Raw genomic sequence first — 22,215 nt, 5'->3', positions numbered from 1 at the left:
AATATATCCCAAGAAACCAGAAAGACCAGTCAGAAAGGATATATGCACCCCCCACTATGTTCATAGCAGCACAATTCACCATAGGTAAGATCTGGAAACAGCCTAAGTGCCCATCTGTAGATGAGTGGATTAGAAAACTGTGGTACATCTACACGATGGAATACTATGCTGCTGTAAAAAAGAAGGAACTCTTACCATTTGCAACAGCATGGATGGAACTGGAGAGCATTATGCTAAGTGAAATAAGCCAGTCAATGAAGGAAAAATACCACATGATCTCACTCATTTCTGGATAATAAAGACTATTATGAACTTATGAACAAAAATAGATAGAGAGGCAGAGCTGCCTCGAACAGACTGTCAAACTACAGCAGGAAGGCAGGGGAGGGTGGGAGGGCAGGAGGGGGGTGGGTAAGAGATCAACCAAAGGACTTGTATGCATGCATATAAGCATAACCAATGGACATAAAACACTGGGGGGTAGGGGAGGCCAGGGGATTGTCAAGGGCGGGAGGAAAAAAGGGAGACATATGTAATACTCTTTGTAATACTTTAAGCAATAAAAAAAAATAAAAATAAAAAAACAACAACAAAGAATCAACTCTTGGTTTCACTGACCGTTTTTCTTTTTTCTTTTTTTGGTCTCTATGTCATTTATTTCTGCTCTGATCTTTATTATCTTCTTCCTTCTGCTCACTCTGGACTTTTTTTGTTGCTTTCTTTCCAATTCTTTAAGTTGTAGGGTTAGATAATTTATTACCAGTTTTCCTTGTTTTTTGAGGTAGGCCTGTAATGCTATGAACTTCCCTCTCAGGACTGCTTTATAAGTCATTTTGATGGGATTATCAGAATCAACTGAAAGAGCTTTTTCAAAATTTACATACCCATGGCCAACATCCAGAGATTCACTAGGTCTGTGGTAGGACTTAGTTCATCTTTTTTTTAAAAGTCTGATAGTACCTTGATAAACACTCCTGATTAAGAACACTATTCTAAGCACAAGCTCATTATAAAATTCATTTGGAACTTAAAAATCAAAAAAAGGCCAAAAACCCTGAAAAAGATGAGTGTTGGAAGTGGTGGGTATGCATCATGTCAGATGTTAAAATATGTTATAAAGCCTTTATAATTTAACATTTGGTATTGGCATGTGAATAAAAGACCAACAGACTACAATAGAAAACGGAGAAACTGACCCAAGTGCATACAGTAATTTAACATAAATAAAAGCTATATTTCAAAGAAGTGAGGAAGAGATGGACTCTTCCTTTTTAATATGTGGTGAGATAACTGGGTAGTCATAAGGGAAAATGAATTTGAATCTGTTCCAAGAATAAATTTCAAAAAGACCAGATATTTAAATATAAAAATTTGAATCATGTAAGTACTAAGATAAATTATGGGTCAATTCTATAATTGGAAGGTGGGGAAATTTTTTCTAGTAATGGTCAAAACTAAATGCAATAAAGTGAAATATTGATAATTCTCAATATCTGAAAATGAAAACCTGTTGTATGGCCAAAAAATAACATAAAACATACCTCAAGCAAAGTATGAAGTCAAATGAGAAACTGTGAAAAAATAGTTGTAATTTATATGAGACATGTAATAACCTTATATATAAAGAGTTCCTAAAAAAGAATAAAAGATCAACCTGATAGAAAAATGGCGAGAGATGAACAGATATTTTACAGAAAAAGAAATGCAAGTGCATTTTAAATATGCAAACATTCTCAACCTTGCTCATAAGAGAAATGCAAATTAAGAATCACTGAGGCCGAAACCGGTTTGGCTCAGTGGATAGAGCGTCAGTCTGCGGACTGAAGGGTCCCAGGTTCGATTTCGGTCAAGGGCATGTACCTTGGTTGCGGGCACATTCCCAGTGGGAGATGTGCAGGAGGCAGCTGGTCGATGTTTCTAACTCTCTGTCTCTCTCCCTTCCTCTCTGTAAAAAATCAATAAAATATATTTTAAAAAAAAAAAGAATCACTGAGATACTATTTTTCACCCAACAAATAGGCAAAAATCCAAAAGTTTCACAACACACCACAGTCATTGAGGCACTTTTGAAGAAAAGTGGCACTCTCAAATGTTGCTTGTTGGAGTGAAAAATGGAAAACGCCAACAAGACAGAATTTGACAGTATTTAATAAAGTTACATATGCATTGATTTTTCAACTAGCAATCTCACTTCCAAGAATCTGACCAACACTAAAAAATATATAGAATAGCTATATAAGAAGTTATTCATTGAAGCATTGTTGGTTATAGCAAAAGTCTGGAAATACCCAGTTTCCTTTATAGGGAAATGGTTGAATTAGTTAGGGTTCACATACACAGTGGAGTACTATACAAGTATTAACAAGGAATGAAGAATGCAAGTACTATAAAGTATTTCCCAGTCAAGCCCAGTATGTATTGTTAAAAAAAGGAAGATGGAGATGTCTGGCTATTTTGGGTCAGTGGTTGAGCATCTATCTATGAACCAGGAGGTCACAGTTCGATTCCTGGTCAGGGCATATGCCTGGGTTGTGGGCTCAATCCCCAGTAGGGGGCATTCAGAAGGCAGCCAAATCATTCATTATTGATGTTTCTATCTCTCCCTCTCCCTTCATCTCTGAAATCAATAAAAAATTATTTTTAAAAAAAAGGAAGGTGGAGAAAAACATTAATAGTATGCTTTCATTCATCTGCATACTTGCCTAATTTTTTAAATCAAAGGAAAATTCAAAACCTTAAAAAAAAAAAAAAAAAAAAAGCCCTGGCCCTAGCCAGATTGGCTCAGTGGATAGAGAATCTGCCTGTGGACTGAAGGGTTCTGGGTTCGATTCTGGTCAACGGCACATGTCCGGGTTGCAGGCTCAATCCCCAATAGGGGGCATGCAGGAGGCAGCCAATCAATGATTCTCTCTCATCATTGATGTTTCTCTCTCTCCATTCCTTTCTGAAATCAATAAAAAAATAACTAAAAATACATTAACACACACACCCTGGCCATTGTAGCTCAATTGGTTGGGTGTGGTCCTGTGCACCTAAGGGTTGCCAGTTTGATTCCGGGTCCAGGCAAGAGCCATGGTTATAGGCTCTATCCCTAGTGGGGGGTGTGCAGGAGGCAGCTGATCAATGTGTTGCTCTCACATCAATGTTTCTCTCTCCCTCTCCCTTCCTCTCTCTCTAATAATCAATAAAAATCATTTTTAAAAAACCTTAAAAAATAAACAAAACCATTACCTATCAGGAGGAAGAAAACAGGGTGGTAAAGATAAAATAGTAGGAAGATTTCTCATGAAACTTGTTTTTTTGTGTGTTTTTTTAAAAAATACATTTTATTGATTTCTTACAGAGAGAAAGGGAGAGGGACAGAGAGCCAGAAATATCAATGACAGAGAAACATCGATCAGCTGCCCCTGCACACTCCCCACTGGGTATGTGCCTGCAACCAAGGTACATGCCCCTGACCGGAATCGAACCCGGGACCCTTGAGTCCACAGGCCGACGCTCTATCCATTGAGCCAAACCAGTTAGGGCAAAACTTGTTTTATATATAAAAAAAATATATATAAATAGCCTATTTAATAAAAAGGAAATATGCTAATTGACCCTCACACCATTGCAAAGATGGCAGCGCCCACAGCCAATAAGGGAATATGCTAATGACTGCCACGCCCTCAAAGATGGCAGCACCCACAGCCACAAGATAGCAGTGCCTAGTCCCCTCAGTCCCGCCGGGGCAGCAGGCGCGCAGCAAGACCACCGGAGTCCCCCAGTATCCTCAGCCCCCCAGCCACCCAGGGCTGGCCCGAGGTGCAGGCTGGCCTCATATGGCAGCTGCCCAGCCACCCAGGGCTGGCCAGAGGCGCAGGCAAGCCTTGGCTCTTGGCTACCCAGCCGCTCAAGGTTCAGGTAACCAGGGCTGGCCAAGGCTTGTGCTGCCGGCAGTGGCAGCAGCAGAGGTGTGATGCAGTGTCGCCTTCCCCTGATCACCAGGTCACCTCCTGCCCTTTAGGGCTCCCGGACTGTGAGAGGGGGCAGGCCCGGCTGCTAGATGCCCCCCTCCAGTGCATGAATTTTCATGCACAGGGCCTCTAGTATATAATAAAATATATATAAAGTTGGAACAATATAAAATCATTTGCATAATTATAAAACAAATTTAATATAAAAACAATGCCATAAAAATGAAAGATAAATAAAATAAACTTAATTATATATGGAATTGGTGGCATAACTATACAGAGAAGCATATTCCAAGTAACATTTAACATAATTTTTAAGAAGAACATGCACAGTTATTTCAACAGTATATCCTTTATAGTATATACACTACGAAAAAGAAATTTAAAGTTGGAACAACAAAACAGGAACTTAAATTATTCCTAATCAAATTTTTTGTTATTGATTGGTAATGGTGTAATTTTGTTGCATGCATAGTGTGAGAAAAAGCAAATAAGTTGGTGTTTTTGGAAATCAAATTTTACTATGGGACATAAAAGAAACATAAAATCAATGTTACATAAAAACACTGTGATCCTGAATTTGAACTGGATATAACAGATTGAACATATTTTATATTTAAAAATATCTATTTCTTCACTTAGCCCACTGTAAATGCCAAAAAAGGGTGGGGGAATCATTGCAATAGCAAGAAGCAGACATCTGTGTACCCAGATTATGGTCTCTAAACACCATTTGTCTTTGAAAAGAATTCCTGAAGCAAAGGCTGAGTCAGGTTTGGGACAGGAAATGTCCAAAATAAGCCTAGAATATCCTGTCACACCATTAAGTGTGAAAACTATCAAAGATTATTGGGGTCATGTTAAAAGTCTTGAGAGCCTATTTGAAGAGGCCAAATTGAAGTGGATCCTACTGGTCAAAGATGAATAACTTCAATGGAATGAAATATAATAAGTATATCTTAATATATGAGTTCATAATGAGACTTAGTAAAATTCACTGTTCATCTCTGAAGGGTACTATGAAACAATCTTATTTCGAAAACTGGTAAAGGAAACAAATTAAGAATTTATTCAACATGTCCTATCCAACGTGCCTTAGGGTATTTAATTTGAAATTATGTTTGTATGTACATATATATGTTTATATGTATATGTGTGTTATTAAGATTTCAACTTAATGTTTCTTTTTTTAAATATATATTTTACTAGAGGCCCAGTGCACAAAAATTTGTGCACTCGGGGGGGAGGGGGGCCCCTCAACCTGGCCTGTGCCCTCTCAGAGTCTGGGACCCCTCAGGAGATAACGACCTGCTGGCTTAGGCCTGCTCCCGGGTGGCAGAGGGCAGGCCCAATCCCTAGGTGCAGCCCCTGGTTGGGCTCAGAGCAGGGCCGATTGGGGAGTTGGAGCACCACCCCCTGTCATGCACAGAGCAGGGCGATAGGGAGGTTGTGATTCCACCCTCAGTCACGCTCAGGGTAGGGCTGATTGGGGGGTTGGGGCACCATCCCCTGTCACACTCAAGGCAGGGTCGATGGGGAGGTTGCGGCGCCACCCCCAGTCACACACAGAGCAGGGCCAGTCAGGGGGTTTGGGCGCAGCCCCCTGTCACACACAGAGCAGGGCCGATTAGGGGGTTGGGGTGCCGCCACTCTCACACTCAGGGCAGGGCCGATGGGGAGGTTATGGCTCTACCCCATCACACACAGAGCAGGACCCGTGGGGGAGAGGGGGTTGGGGCACCGCCCTCTATTACCCACAGAGCAGGGCCGATCAGGGGGTTGGGACACCGTCACTGTCACACACAGAGCCTCAGGGTGATCAGGGGGTTTGGGCGCTGCCCCCTGTCACGCTGATCCCGGTGCCGGGAGGCCTCGCGGCTCCACTGATCCCGGTGCTGGGAGACATATTACCCTTTTACTATATAAGGTAGAGGCCTGGTGCATGGGTGGGTGCCGGCTAGTTTGCCCTGAAGGGTGTCCTGGATCAGGGTGGGGGTCCCCACTGGGGTGCCTGGCCAGCCTGGGTGAGGGGATGATGGCTGTTTGCAGCTGGTCACACACCCTTCAGGGTGGGGGTCCCCACTGGGGTGCCTGGCCAGTCTGGGTGAGGGGCTGAGGGCTGTTTTCAGGCTGGGGGTGACTGAAGCTCCCAACCGCTCCTTTTTTTCTTTTCTTTTTTTTGTTCTCGGCCAGCTTTAGCTTTGAGGCTTGGCTCCAGCTCTTAGGCCTCCGCTGCTGAAAGTAGGTTACTGTCCTTTGCTTACAATGTTGCGATCCTGCTGGCTGAAGCCCGGCAGGTTTCTGGGGTTTTGTTTAGCTTCTATTTTTGTAACTATGTTTCAAACTGCCAGCTCAGAGGCCTGCAGTGGCAGGCGGGGAACGTTGGAGTCCTCCGTCACTGAAGCAAGCAAGCCTCATGTTAGTTTCAAGCTGCCTGGCTGCCGGCCGCCATCTTGGCTGACAGTTAATTTGCATATTGCCCCGATTATCCAATGGGAAGGGTAGCGGTCGTACACCAATTACCATGTTTCTCTTTTATTAGATAGGATTGATTTTTTACAGAGAGGAAAGGAGAGGGCTAGAGAGTTAGAAACATCGATGAGAGAGAAACATCAATTCCGCTGCCTCCTGCACACTCCCCACTGGGGATGTACCCGCAACCAAGGTACATGCCCTTGACCAGAATAGAACCCGGGACCCTTCAGTCTGCAGGCCGATGCTCTATCCACTGAGCCAAACCGGCTAGGGCAATGTTTCATTTTTTAAAAAATAATTTTTAAAATGTTACTGGTCTATATTAACAGTTATTGTGATCAAGCATACAATTTGTGAATTCCAAGGCAGACAAAACAAAGAAGGAATATGATACCATTCTCCTTATCTAATAAATAAGAGACATACCAAAACAATAAGACAAACTTAAAACATTAGAGTAACATGTCAAAGTTTTTTTAAATAATTGTATCGTAACTGTATAGACATCATTTTTATGGTCTTTCGCATAGCAAGCCTCCATGAAAATCAGGGGCAATAATCTATAATAATAAAAGTGTAATATGCTAATTAGATTGGATGGATGTCCTTCCAGAAGTCCTTCCTTCCAGACAAAGCCGCAGCGGGTGGGGGCCACGGCAGAGGTGGCAGAGGCCCCCGGCTGCAGCAGTGGCGGGCGGGGGCCGCAGTGGTGGTGGGCAGGGGCCCGGGCCAAAGCCCTTGCACAAATTTTGTGCATCGGGCCTCTAGTAATGAATATATTTAAGTTGATTGAGTTAACTCCATTACCAGACTATTGCTCACCCAAGGCAGTCTTATACAGCTGTGTAGATTATACACAGCACCACTTCATGGACAGCAATGTACTGAATCCGGGTCATATCAGTTCCTGAAAGCCAAAAGTTAAATTTTTAGGAATTTTACAAGCTGGTTGTTAAACACAATCATTCCCATAAATAAATATTTTCAAATTTAAATAAAATATATTAAAAACAAATAAATACATAAAACTTATACATTTTATTATGCTTTGCTATCATCTATGCACTTGAAGTTATTTATATCCATTGTACTGGTATGGCAAAACAAAACTATACAGTAGTTAGTTGTATGCTACTGCCTGTTTCTTCCCAACATTGTGATCAGTGATGTCACATTGGTAGCTTGAAAGATGATTGTGGGAATGTTTACACGTTGGAAATTGGCAAATACTACACATCAAGGCATAACTTAATGTTTTGTCAATAGTCTAGACTTAAGAAAGTGATGGGGAAAATGTTAACGCAAATATAAATAGCACAAAAAATAGGAAAAGAAAAATTTTCCAATTTTTGAAAACTATTAACAAATTAGCAAGAAATCATATCAATGATGAAAATATATATTTTTTTTATTTACATAAGAAAGCATACATTTGCCCTATCTGGTTTGGCTCAGGGAACTAGAGTTTTGGCCTATAGACTGAAGGGTCCTAGCTTTGATTCTGGTCAAGGGCACATGTCCCAGTAGGGGGTGCACAGGAGACAGCATATCAATGATTCTTATCATTGATGTTTCTCTCTCTCCCTCTCCCTTTCTCTCTAAAATCCATAAAAATACATTTTTTTAAAAAAAGAAAGCATATATTTTTGTTACAAGAAAGATATTTACCCGCACACCTCTGCTGTTGGGGAGAACCACAATCACTAGCCCGTGAGTAGAGGTGCACAGTCAAATTTAGAGATGTTAACACTCCCAAATATTTGAAACAATGTGATAAATACTCTAATGAAGGAATTCAAAGTAAAATGCATGCACATTAGAGAAACTGATTATTTTTACTGGGTAGAGATGGGGGAAGGAGAACTCACATGATAATTTATAAAAAGGTCCATGTCATAGTGATTAGGTCTTGTTTGCACTATAGTCTGTCTTTAATATATTATTTTCAACATTAAACTTTGTAATAATTTAGCCCTGAATTGTAGTTTCAAGCTATTCAATGTACTGACACATGCCATTTGGGAAAACCCTCAGAAATCACAGAAATGGTCTTTTTTAGATCATAAAGAAATATTTTTATCTCATATCTGATTTCAAAAATTCATATGACTACCTTCCCTCTTGACAGCCACCAACTTTCAAGTTGGAAAACAAAAGTTTTAAAATCACTGCTCATTTATTTTTACAGCATTCTCAAAAATATAAACTCAAGGTCCAAAATTCAATCAGAAGCACAATTTTCACTATTTTCTTTAAAAACAATAAAAAATGGCCAGTGTGGCTCAGCTGGTTCAATTTCAGGTCAGGGCATATACCCAGATTTCAGGCTCGATCCCCAGTAGAGGGGCATGCAGGAGGCATCCAATCCATGATGTTTTCTCATCAATGTTTCTATCTCTCTCTCCCTCTCCCTTCCTTTCTGTCTAAAAATCAATAAAACATATTAAAAACAAACAACAACAAAAACTGAATCAAGCCAGTGTGGCTCAGTTGGTTGGGCATTGTCCCATGCTCCAAAAGGTTTCTGGGTTCAATTCCCCATCAGGACACATGGCTGGGTGGAGGGCTGGATCCCTGGTAGGGGGTGTAGGAGGCAGCCCATCAGTGTCTTCCTCTCACATAGATGTTTCTTCTCTCCCCCTCTCCTTTCCTCTCTTTCTAAAAATCAATTAAAAATCTTTTTTTAAAAAAAGAAAAACAAAACTGAATCAAAATCAGAGCCCATATTGTTTACAGACAATTATGCTCCAGGAATAATGTAGTTTGAGAAATAATACTCATGTCAACTCTTTACCTAGTATAGAGATGTTGTTCCTTGTACTCTGTCAATACTGATTTCCAACACACCTTTTCCAGAAAAATTTTTGGTTCACATTATAATCAAACCAAATTTTAAAAATGTCTTCCTCTTTAGCATGGATTTTTAATGATTACAAAACAACAACAAGCTGCCAAGTGCTCGTCCCTCATAAATGAACTGTACATAGGTAAAAAGTTTATCAGTACTCTTCGTACAAGTTTCATCCAACTGAAAAGTCAAGTATCTATTAGCATGTACATGTTAGAGTAACTGTACTTTCCTGTTGTACATTATTGATATTATAGTGTTCAAAGTAGCACATTAAAGGAATTTTGCCAGCAGTTAATTCTGACTTCTCACCAGATGTAATTATTATTTTGCTGCTGGTCTAATAAACTTGGCAACTGTGTGGTTTTGAATCTGCTTTTTCTATGAGGAGTGCAACACAATTAAACATTCCTTAGCTTTAGTGTCTTTTCCACCTAAGACAAAAATACTGGGATGCATTATTTTGCGCTTATTCTGGGAAGCTTTTACTATCTTACCAGAATAGTTTACAAAAAAAAAAAAGTCATTAGGTTTGGTATAAAAGAGTCAATGACTTTTAAGATATCCTTAGCCCAAATAAGTTCAAATTAGTTGTTTGTAACCCCTCCTTCTCGCCTCGTCTATCTTTAATATTTCACTCTCCCATCTTCACGGAGAGGCAATCCACAAGAGAGAGAGAAATTATCCTCTATGAAGCAAAACAAATGACAAAAATCACCTGTAAACAAGGTAATATAGGGTGTCCCAAAATTCATGCAAGAAGTAATTTTGATAGAAAACACAGGTTTATAATTAAAAACTAAATTTTTTATTGATTCATAAAGTATACAGTATAGGGTTATGTATGGAATAGCACATCGGGTAACTGGCTTCCACGGCTTTGCTGGCACATACGCGAAGCCATGGTCTTCATTGTCCCTGCTCCTGGGCCATAATTGATATTTGGTAATGCTTATCAAATTGAAGGGATTGAAAATGGAACAGATATTAGAATCTGATTCAATAAACCAAGTAAAATTAGGCTTTTATTTTTTGTTGTTGCTAATGCTCACTCAAAATTAAATCTTGCGTGAATTTTGGGACACCCTATATAAGCTGGATCTTTAAAAATGGCGAAAAAGAAATTTATAAACTGGGAACTACCTACTATGGTTACATTATATGAAGAGAGGGAGACAACTCAGGTGCAGCTTTTGTAATAGAGGAATTGGGTTCAGTTCTTTGAGATTTTCTGAGAGGTTCACCCTCCGTTCAGGAGTTCTGAAGCCTCTGCTTTCTGCCAGGAAATAATCCCTAATCCTTCACTTTTCACCTTTTCGTCATCTCTTCCCAACAGCTGTTGAGATGAATCTCAAATTCATCATTAATCTTGAGATTAAGATAAACATTTTGGGAGTAGATGTGGGGCTGGGTACCATACATACCATGTTTCAGCAAATTTTCTGTTTATTCACTTGGCTATCATCTTGTGAAATATATGAGAGGAGATTCTCTCCACCTCAGTAATTCACCCTGTGAATTCTAGTCACCCTTATCATCACATACTCTCGTAATGTTTTCTCAATTCCAGGAGTCTCTAAACCAGTGATAGCGAACCTTTTGAGCTCAGCATGTCAGCATTTTGAAAAACCCTAACTTAACGTTGGTGCCGTGTCACATATAGAAATTTTTTGATATTTGCAACTATAGTAAAACAAAGATTTATATTTTTGATATTTATTTTATATATTTAAATGCCATTTAACAAAGAAAAATCAACCAAAAAAAATGAGTTCGCGTGTCACCTCTGACACGCGTGTCATAGGTTCGCCATCACTGCTCTAAACTCTACATCTATTGTCCTGTCCTATGACAGAGCTTGAAAAATCTCTCAAAGCTTAAGTTGAAGCAATAGTAGGGATCATCTTGTTTGATTCCTGTCTTCCCAGGGAACACTGTCCTTTGTTACCTAATGTCCAACATTTTGAAAAACATATTTCATAGATTCTTTTTTTCATTTATTTCAAGTAGGAGGGTAAATTTTGTCCATCTTGTTCAGAAACAAAAGTCCCTACTAATTTGTTTTTTAATATATTTTTATTGACTTCAGAGAGGAAGGGAAAGGGAGAGAAACATCAATGATAAGAATCATTGATTGGCTGCTTCCTACACACCCCCTACTGGGAACTGAGCCTACAACCTGGAATCGAACCAGTAACCTCCTGGTTCATAGGTCTGTGCTCAACCACCAAGCCACACGTAGCTGGGCAGTTTCTTATATTTTTTTTAATGGTCAACTTAGTGGGTGTGAAGTGGTATCTCACTGTGGTTTTTTTTAAAAATTATATTTTATTTATTTTTTACAGAGAGGAAGGGAGAGAAATAGAGAGTTAGAAACATCGATCGGCTGCCTCCTGCACACCTCCTACTGGGGATGTGCCCACAATCAAGGTACATGCCCTTGACCGGAATAGAACTTGAGACCTTTCAGTCTGCAGGCCGACGCTCTATCCACTGAGCTAAACCGGTTAGGTCTCACTGCGGTTTTGATTTGCATTTCCTTGATGACTAAATGATGTTGAGCATCTTTTTGCATACTTATTAGCCGTTTGTATATCTTTAGATAAATGTCTATTCAGACCCTTTTCTCATTTTTCAATTGACTTAAAAAAATTATTATTGATTTCAGAGAGGAAGAGAGAGGGAGAGATAGATAGAAACATCAATGATGAGAGAGAATCATTGATTGGCTGCCACCTGCAAACCCCCTATTGGGGATCAAGCCCACAACCCAGGCATGTGCCCTTGACCAGAATTGAACATGGCACCCTTCAGACTGCAGGCTGACACTCTATCCACTGAGCCAAACCAGCTGGAGCAAGTTGCTGAATTTGATACATTTAAGCTGAAAATATTCTCTTACTACCCTTTTATGTTCATAGGATCTATAGTGAAAAACCCTTTTCAATCTTAATATTGGTGGTGTTTATTTCTTTTTTTCTGATCATCTATGTATGGATATAGCAATTTTTGTTTCTTTTTTAAAAATCAGCTTTTGGTTTTGTCAATTTTTTCTATTTTTTCTTTTTTGTTCTGTGTTTCTGTGATTAATTTCTGTTATCTTTATTCTTTCCTGCCTGTACTTACTTTGGATTTACTTTTCTTTTTCTACCTTCTTAGTGTGGAGTCTTAGGTCACTGATTTTAGAACTTTCTGACTTTCCAATTTAAGGAATTAAATCTGTGTTGCCCAGTAAGTACTCTTTCATCTGCTTGCCCCAAAATTTTGATACGTTGCATTTTCACTATTATTCACTTCAAAGTATTTTCTAATTTTCCTAGTGATTTCTTTTTTTGCCCTGTGATTTGTTTAGAAGTATGTTGTCACCCTAGCTGGTTTGGCTCAGTGGCTACAGCATCGGCCTGCAGAATGAAGGGTTCTGGGTTCGATTCCTGTAAGGGGTACATGCCCAGGTTTCGGGCTCAATCCCCAGTGGGGGGCATGCAGGAGGCACCAGATCAATGATTCTCTCTCATCACTGATGTTTCTATATCTCTCTCCCTCTCTCTTCCTCTCTGAAATCAATACAAATATAGATATATATATTTTTAAAAAGAAGTATGTTGTCAAATTTCAAAATATTTGGTATTTTCCTATCTTATTGTTACTGAGTTTACTTTAATTGGGGCAGGGGTTAAGAGACTAAACTCTGTATAATTTTATTCCTTTTAAATGTGTGGATTTATTTTACTTTCCATCATATGATCTATGTTTGGGAACATACTATACACACAGAAAAATATGTGTTTGGGACTTTTGGGGGTGTGTAGTGTTCTTTAAACATTCATTACATCAAGGTAATTCATAGTGTTGTTCAAATGTATATCTTTACTGATTTTTTTCTAGGTGTTGATATGTTGAAAGTAAATGAATACTATACACACAGAAAAATATGTGTTTGGCACTTTTGGGGGTGTGTAGTGTTCTTCAAATATTCATTACATCAAGGTAATTCATAGTGTTGTTCAAATATATATCTTTACTGATTTTTTTCTAGGTGTTCTATTAATTACTGAGAAGGGTTGTTAAAAACTCCTATCATTATGGAAACATCTATTTCTCCCTTAAATTCAGTTTTTGCTTTTCTAAAATTTTGTATTTTAAAGTTGCTGTTAAATACATAAACATTTCTAATTATGTCTTCCTGAAATGTCCTTTTATCATTATGACATATTCCTCTTTATCTCTGATAATACTCTCTATCTTGAATGTTATTTTTTTCCTGATATTATTATAGCTATTTCTTGGTTTTCCTACTTAACTGTTTGTCTGGTATAGCTTTGTCCATTCATTTATTTTCAACATATCTGTTTGTCTTTATAACTAAAGGGTATCTCTTGTAAGCAGTACATAGTTTGGTTTTCCTTTTTTTTATCTACTTCCTCTGCCTTTTAATTGCAGTGTTTAGTTCTTTAAGATTTAAAGCCCTGACCGGTTTGGCTCAGTGGATAGAGCGTCAGCCTACAGACTCAAAGATTTAATATAATTATCATTACTGGATTTTATTCAACCATTTATTTTTTTATTCTCTCTGCTGTTATGTTACTGCTGTTCCTTCTTTTGTGTCTTTTAAAATTTGAATAATTTTTAGTATTTCATTTTACTATTTCTACTGGCTTATGAGCTATACCTCTTTGTATTTTTTGTTAGTGATTTTTGTAGGGAATATAATATACATCTCTAATCTTTCAGAATTCAACCAGAATACCTTTTCATGTAAAATATAAACATCTCACAAGCACATAGGTCCCTTTAATCACCCCCCCCCCAACACACACCATACTTTGTTATAGTTTTGTGTATTTCCTAGTAGTTTTATGTATTTATTTTATTTACATACATTTATTTATATTACATTTATACATTACATCTGCATTCATTGAAAACACCAAGGACAATGTTATAATTTTACTTTAAACATCCATGTCCTTTTAAAGAAGTGAAGAAAATAAAAATACTTTTTAAAAAAAATACATTTTATTGATTTTTTACAGAGAGGACAGGAGAGGGATAAAGAGTTAGAAACATCGATGAGAGAGAAACATCGACCAGCTGCCTCCTGCACATCTCCTACTGGGGATGTGCCCGCAACCCAGGTACATGCCCTTGACCGGAATCGAACCTGGGACCTTTCAGTCCACAGGCAGACGCTCCATCCACTGAGCCAAACCAGTTAGGGCAATAAAAATATTTTTTAATTTTTATCCAGATACTTACCATTTCTTATTCTCTTCAGTTGCTCCTGAATATCCAAGTTTTCTGTAATATTATTTCTTTTCCCTTGGAAGAACTACCATCACCATTTCTTGTAGTACAGTTCTGCTGGAGACAAATTTTTCTTAGTTTTCCATTAATAAAATTATCTTAATTTTGCAATCATCTCTGAAAAATATTTTCACTGGACACAGAATTTTGAGCTGACCAATTTACTGTTTTAGCTTTAAAGTCTGGCTGCTATGATTTCTGATGAAAAATCTGTTAATGTTTGAATCATTGTTCTTTTGTATGTAAAGCATCACTTTTCTCCTGTCTGCCTTTGTGATTTTCTCTTTATCTTGGGGTTTCATATTATAATGTGTCTCTGTATAGTTTTCATAGAATAGCCCTCATGGTTCTAAGCTGCACTTCAACATGCCTCATCCCTTGATTTTCTGTTATATCAGTCCTCTAACTCTGGCCCTCCCTTACTATATACTTTCTTTACTCATCAGCTGTCAATGTTGGAATGGTCAGAACTACTGATTTACAAGTTTATGTTTTATCATTCAATTGAGACATTAGAGCTCCTTTGCAATACAATAATTCTCTCAGAGGACCATTACAAGTAAAAGCATACATGAAAGAGAGAGGCACATTAAAGGAGAAAATACTTAGCAACACACTACACAAGGCATTAAAAACTACCCTCTTCCTACCTAGAAGGTGCTATGTCAAATTCTTGTTAAAGTTTATAATATTTTTAAATAAGTTCAAAAGTAAAAGTTTCCACTTTTAAAAGCAGAGAACAGATCACATCAGATAATTATACTTTTAGTGGTGATTTTACCAATTATACAAAAGAGAATTGTCCAGTCTTTCTGAAGTTTTCAGAGGTCTACTGAATCAGTGAACATGAACTCTTTTTCTCAAAAATACTCAAGATATTGGTCAAACTAGTAGAAATAAAGTGTTCACATATTCTTAGTAAATAATCTGATATACTTATGTCACCGAGATCAAAGACCAGAAATGCTTATGCTAATTGCCTTTCAGCATGTATTTTCCCTGCTAATGGCCACTTCTCAGGGATATACAGTTTATAATCATATGAGTAAGTCCTTTTGTAAACCAACTAATATATTTAATATTGTTAAACTACTCTTACAATGGTTCTCTTGGTAGCTGCCCAAGGATATAGTCATGCTGTCAGATTTCAGAGAAAACTGAAAATTCTTCAATTCATGTTCATTTCAGGAACCCTATTCCTCTGTTTTTTTTCTTTTTGCATATACTGTTAACATGGTATAGTCAACATTATTTAACTTTCCATAAAAATAAACATTCTGTATTTTTGTATAAGAATGGTTCTCTAGTGGCAAGAAAATAGTAATTTTGCTTAAAAAGACTTCTCATAATCAATAGAAAAAAATAAAGATTTGTGGAATTAAAAATAAAGATGGCCCAGCCGGTGTGGCTCCGTGGTTGAGCGTTGACCTAGGAACCAGGAGGTCACAGGTTCGATTCCCGGTCAAGGGTACATGCCCCAGTTGTGGGCTCCATCCCCAATGGGGGATGTGCAGGAGGCAACCAATCCCTGATTCTCTCTCATCAATGATCTCTCTCTCTCTCTCTCTCTCTCTCTCTCTCTCTCTCCCCCTCTCCCTCTAAAAATCAATAAAAATATATTTTAAAAAAATAAAGATGAAATGGTATAATAATTGTGAATATACTTAAGGATTACAATTTAACTAATTTATATTATCCTACTAGTTAAATACACAAATTGTAACCTTGTAATCACTAATTCCAAGGGATTGCATTCTACATAAATAATCTTCAATCACTGTCAATATTGTCTACTTTTCCTTTATTATAATTCTCTCAATTTGAAAAGATAAACCATAAAAATAGAATTGTGTGGCTTTCATTAAATATGAGATAGATAACACTGCATCTTGTGCAGCATCCTGGGTCCCTAGAATCCTTGTTGAAATACACGTTGGCAGTGATACTAACCAAACAGAGTGAAGGTTTTCTAGGGATAAGCAGCACCTACTTTATTTTCTGGAGGAAGGGGACTGTTATGACTCCTCCCATTGCTTAAAATTCTGGGGAAGTTTTACCAGCTAACCTTGTAAGTACACAGCATACACTTAGCATATTTCTGGGAGTTTATTGGGAGGCAGGTGAGTTACAGGTCAAACCCCAAGCTTTGTCTAAAAGCAGGCCACAAACTTCTTTGAAGGTTCCCTCAACATACTTGTAACCACATTTGTAAGTTCTTACATCAAGCATTCTAAGGACCAGCAAGCCATTTCTCCAGAGTCCATTCCTTGATCCCTGGTGAGTTATCACTTAGCCAGTAGCCGTGAGGTATACACTTTTGGTAGACACATCGTCACTGTGCTGCATAATCTCTAATTTGGGATCATAGATTCCGATACATTTACAGGTATGACTCTACTAAGCACAATTTGTTCCTTTTGAACATCATCTTGAACTTAGAGCTTTTTACAAATTCAACTGGTTCCAGTTATTATAATTATGGTCTTTTTTTTCATGTTTGAATTATCAAAATTTAGCCAATAAAAGATCTTTGAAGTTGGCATCTTTGTCGGTACTTCCAGGCATCTTGGAAAGTATTCTTGCTTCTCACAATAATATAGTCCAGAGCACTATTATTTTTCCTGACTGCAAACATGAAAGCAGTTTTCTCCAAAGAATTCTGGCTCATTTCAGTCGACAATAGTATTTGCAGAAAGCCAACAAACAAGATATTTAAACTCCGATGGCTTTAGTTTCCTTTCTAAAATGAGTATTTTAGATCATACTGATAATCCAGGGCTCCTTGGAGAAATAGCTTATATTAAGGCTGAGAAAGAAAATGTACAAGACAAGCATAAAATATCTTGTAATGGAAAGGAAAAAAAGTGCTCAAAAAATGAGATACCAAGAAACAAATTTAACAAAAGAAGTACAAGACTTGTATACCTGAAACAACAAATCATTGTTGAAAAAAATTAAAGCAGCTCTAAATAAATGGAAAAATACCCCATGTTCATGGCTTCAAATACTTAACATTATTAAAATGGCAATATTCCCCAAATTGATAGAGATTCAGCACAATTCCCATTCAATTCTGAGATACGTCCCCCAACCTAGAAAGCTGTTTCCAGTATCCATGTGAAACCCACAAGGGAACTGAGAAAACCAAAACCAAGCTGTAAAAAAAAAGAACAACGTTGGAGGACTAACACTTCCAAAATTCGAAACTTACTACAAAGCAACAGTAATCAAGACAATGTGGTACTGGCATGAGGAAAGACATACATATCAATGGAAAGAATTTGAGAAACCAAAAATAAATACTAACAGCTTTGGTAAATTGATTTTTGACAAGAGTACCAAGATAATTCAATGGGAAAAGAAAAAATGGCACTGATAAAACTGGATATCCACATACAAAAGAATTATTTGGACCTCTACCTCACACCATGCACAAAAATTAACTCAAAAATGGATCATAGACCTAAATAGAATAGCACAAACTATAAAACTCCTAAAAGAAAACATAAGAGTAAATCCTCATGACCTTGGGTTAGGCAATGATTTCTTAGATATAACCACAAAAAGCACAAACATTAAAGAAAAAAAACACATAAATTAAACCTCATTAAAATTAGAAACTTTTATGTTTCAAAGGAAGCAAACAAGAAAGTGAAAAGACAACTTACAAAATGGAATAAAATATTTGCAAATAATATATAAAACAAGGGACTTTTGTCCAGAACATATAAAGAACTTACTGTTAAAAAAAAAAAAATAGACAAAGGATCTAAATAGACATTTCTCAAAAAAAATGTATAAATGACCAATAAGCATATGAAAAGATGTTCAATATCATAAGTTATTAGGGAAATCCAAATCAAAACCAGTAAGATATCATTTCACACCCACTAGGATAGTTAAAATAAAAATGGTAGTCAATAACAAGTTTTGGTGAAGATGTAGAGAAATGGGAACCCTCATACATTGCTGGTGGGTAGATAAAATGTTACAGCTGCTTTAAAAAACAGTTTTCGGTTCATCAAAATGCTAACCATAAAGTTACCATGTGACCCAGAAATTCTACCTCAAGGTATATACCCAGAAGAATTAAAAACATAAGTCCACAAAATCATCTGCATGAACGCTCACAGAAACACTAATCACAATAGCCAAAATATGGAACCTACCTGTTCATCAACTGATGAACTGATAAACAAAATGGGGTATTATTCCTATGATGGGATATTATTTGGTAATAAAAAAATGACATACCAATATTTGTTTCAATAAGGATGAACCTTAAAAACATTAAGTAAAAGAAACCACTGAAAAACAATAACATATGCTGCCCTGGCTGGTGTGTCTCAGTTGAATGGCCGTCATCCAATGCATTGAAACGTTGTGGGTTTAATTCCTGGTTAGGGTACATGCCTGGGTTGCTGGCTTTTTCTCTGGTAGGGAGCATGCAGGAGGCAGCCAGTCAATGTTTCACTCTCACATTGTTGTTTCTTTCTCTCCTTTCCTCTTTCTCTGAAAAAAATCAATAAATCAATAACTATTTTTTAAAAAAACCCATATACTTATGATCCCATTTACTACATGCAATGTCTAGGACAGAGAAATCCATGCAGACAGAAATCAATTAGTGGTTACCTAGCACTGGAATGGTAGAGGTGAGAAAAGGAGCAGGAATTTCGATGACCGGTAATATCATTTTGGGGTTTGAAAAAGTTCTGAAATTAGATAGTAATCATGGTTGTACAATTCTAAATATACTAAAAACCACTAAACTGCACATATTTTAAGTGGGTCAATTTTATAAAACCTGAACTATCCTATATAATAAAAGAGAAACATGGTAATTAGCGTACGACCACTATCCTTCCAATTGGCTAATCAGGGCGATATGCAAATTAACTGCCAGCCAAGATGGCGGCCGGCAGCCAGGCAGCTTAAAGCGAACATGAGGCTTGCTTGCTTCAGTGACGGAGGACTCCAACGTTCCCTGCCTGCCGCTGCCGGCCTCTGAGCTGAACTCTAAGCAACTATGTTACAAATATAGAAGCTAAACAAAACCCCAGAAACCTGCTTTAGTCGCCGGGCTTCAGCCAGCAGGATTGCAACATTGTTTCAAATACAGAAGGTAAACAAAGGCCAGAAACCTGCTTTCAGAAGCAGAGGCCTAAGAGCTGGAGTCAAGCCTCAAAGCTAAATCTGGCCCAGAATAAAAAAAGAAAAAGAAAAAAAGGAGTGGTTGGGAGCTTCAGTCACCTGCCAGCCTGAAAACAGCCCTCAGCCCCTCACCCAGACTGGCCAGGCAACCCAGTGGGGACACCCACCCTGAAGGGGGTGTGACCAGCTGCAAACAGCCCTCAGCCCCTCACCCAGACTGGCCAGGCATCCCAGTGGGGACCCCCACCCTGATCCAGGACACCCTTCAGGGCAAACCAGCCGGCCCCCACCCATGCACCAGGCCTCTATCCTATATAGTAAAAGGGTAATATGCCTCCCAGCACTGGGATCAGCTGAGCCGCGAGGCCTCCCGGCACCGGGATCAGCGTAACATGGGGCAGCGCCCAAACCCCCTGATTGCCCTGCGGCTCTGTGTGTGACAGGGGGCGCGGCCACAACCTCCCTATCCGCCCTGCTCTGTTTGTGACAGGGGAAGGCGCCCCCAACCCCCTGATCAGCCCTGCTCTGTGCCTGATATGGGGAAGCTCCCCAACTTCTGATCGCCCTGCGGCTCTGTGTGTGACAGGGTGCGGCGCCCCAACCCCCTGATCGGCCCTGCTCTGTGGGTGATAGAGGGTGGCACCCCAACCCCCTGATCGGCCCTGCTCTGTGTGTGACAGGGTGCGGTGCCCCAACCCCCGCCCCCACGGGCCCTGCTCTGTGTGTGACGGGGTAGAGCCATAACCTCCCCATCGGCCCTGCCCTGAGTGTGACAGTGGCAGCGCCCCAACCCCCTGATCGGCCCTGCCCTGTGGGTGATAGAGGGCGGCGCCCCAACCGCCCCCCACAGGCCCTACTCTGTGTGTGACGGGGTAGAGCCATAACCTTCCCATCGGCCCTGCCCTGAGTGTGACAGGGTGTGGCGCCCCAACCCCCTGATCTGCCCAGTTCTGTGTGTGACAGGAGGCGGTGCCCCATCTCCCCTATCGGCCCTACTCTGTGAGTGAAACGGGGGAGCTCCCCAACCCCGACTGGCCCTGCTCTGTGCGTGACAGGGTATGGAGCTTCAACCCCCCTGATGGGCCCTGCTCTGTGAGTGACAGGGGGCAGCGCCCCAACCCCCTGATTGGCCCTGCTCTGTGCAAGACGGGGGGGGGGGGGCGCCGCCGCAACCTGCCCATCGACCCTGCCTTGAGTGTGACAGGGGGCGGTGCCCCAACCCCCCAATCGACCCTACCCTGAGCATGACTGAGGGTGGCAACGCAACCTCCCGATCCGCCCTGCTCTGTGCATGACAGGGGCGGCACCCCAACTCCCCATCAGCCTTGCTCTGAGCCCGACCAGGGGCTGCACCTAGGGATTGGGCCTGCCCTCTGCTACCCGGGAGCGGGCCTAAGCCAGCAGGTCGTTATCTCCCAAGGGGTCCCAGACTGCGAGAGGGCACAGGCCGGGCTGAGGGACCCTCCCTTCCCCCTGAGTGCACAAATTTTTGTGCACCGGGCCTCTAGTGTATAATAATAAAAGCATAATATGCTAATTAGACCAGACGTCCTTCCATACGACCTTCTGGATGAAGCCATGTCTGCAAGGGAAGCCCAGGTCCGGGGTGCCAGAGGGAAACCGGTGCCGGCAACTGGGGGAAGGAAGGCCTACTCTTGCACGAATTTCGTCATCTGGCCTCTAGTATTTCAATAAAGTTATCAAAAATGCATAACCTGAATTTAATGAGAAAACAAGACAAACCCAATTTTAACAAAACTTTAAAACAATTGGATTATACAGTTGAAAAATGTTATTTTCATAAAAGACAAAGAAAAGCTAAGGAAGTAATCCACATTTTAAGAGACTAATAAAATATGACAATTAATGGAATGTGCGACTATACATGAGGAAAATCTATCTTACCTAATAATAGACAAACATATAAATTAACCATCCCTCCATTATGCTCACCAGCCAATCAGGAGAGCATGCAAATTAACCCAACAAAGATGGCGGTTAATTTGCATATGTAGGCACAAACAGCGGAGCAAAGACTGAAGGCTCCATTCGGAGGCGCGAAGACTGAAGGCTCCGGCTGGAGTGAAGGCCTGGGTCCTGGGTGCCGGAGGAAAACCAGTGCCAGCAGCCAGGGGAAGGGAAGGCCTATTGCACGAATCTTTTCATGCAACGGGCCTCTAGTCTATATGTATAAAAGCCTAAGCAAACGAACGACGACCAGTCAACCTGTCGCTATGACACGCACTGACTACCAAGGGGAAGACGCTCAATGCAGGAGCTGCCCCCTGGTGGTCAGTGCACTCCCATAGTGGGAGTGCCGCTCAGCTGACTGATGGGTGCCAGACACCGAGATCAAGGCTGGCAAGTGCAGCTGCGGCAGTGTGAGCTTCTCCTGCCTCAGCAGCAGCACTACCAAACGGCGGCCGTGGTGGGCGCAGTGGGGCTGGGATGAACGGGAGCAGTGCGGTGCCCGCTCCA

At 39.9% G+C, this 22,215-nt stretch overlaps 1 protein-coding gene across 7 annotated transcripts in view; it reads right to left on the bottom strand.

Annotated features, from left to right (window-relative positions):
* BAZ2B (bromodomain adjacent to zinc finger domain 2B) overlaps window positions 1-22,215 on the bottom strand; it is a 330,698-nt gene that overhangs the window by 271,357 nt on the left and 37,126 nt on the right. For 3 of the 7 annotated variants that reach the window (XM_059704303.1, XM_059704311.1, XM_059704306.1), the window contains 2 exons: window positions 14,536-14,637; window positions 7,254-7,338 (listed from right to left, as the gene is read on the bottom strand). The gene's annotated coding sequence lies outside the window, so the exon portion shown is untranslated. Of the gene's footprint in view, window positions 1-7,253; window positions 7,339-14,535; window positions 14,641-22,215 lie in introns of all 7 variants that reach the window. The other 4 variants (XM_059704305.1, XM_059704309.1, XM_059704304.1 and 1 more) reach the window with 3 other exon arrangements.

The sequence above is a fragment of the Myotis daubentonii genome, chromosome 7 (genome assembly GCF_963259705.1).
Source record: "Myotis daubentonii chromosome 7, mMyoDau2.1, whole genome shotgun sequence".
Lineage (NCBI taxonomy): Eukaryota > Metazoa > Chordata > Mammalia > Chiroptera > Vespertilionidae > Myotis > Myotis daubentonii.
The sequence above is the reverse complement of the archived record's forward strand: the minus strand, read 5'-3'. Positions and strand labels throughout refer to the sequence as shown.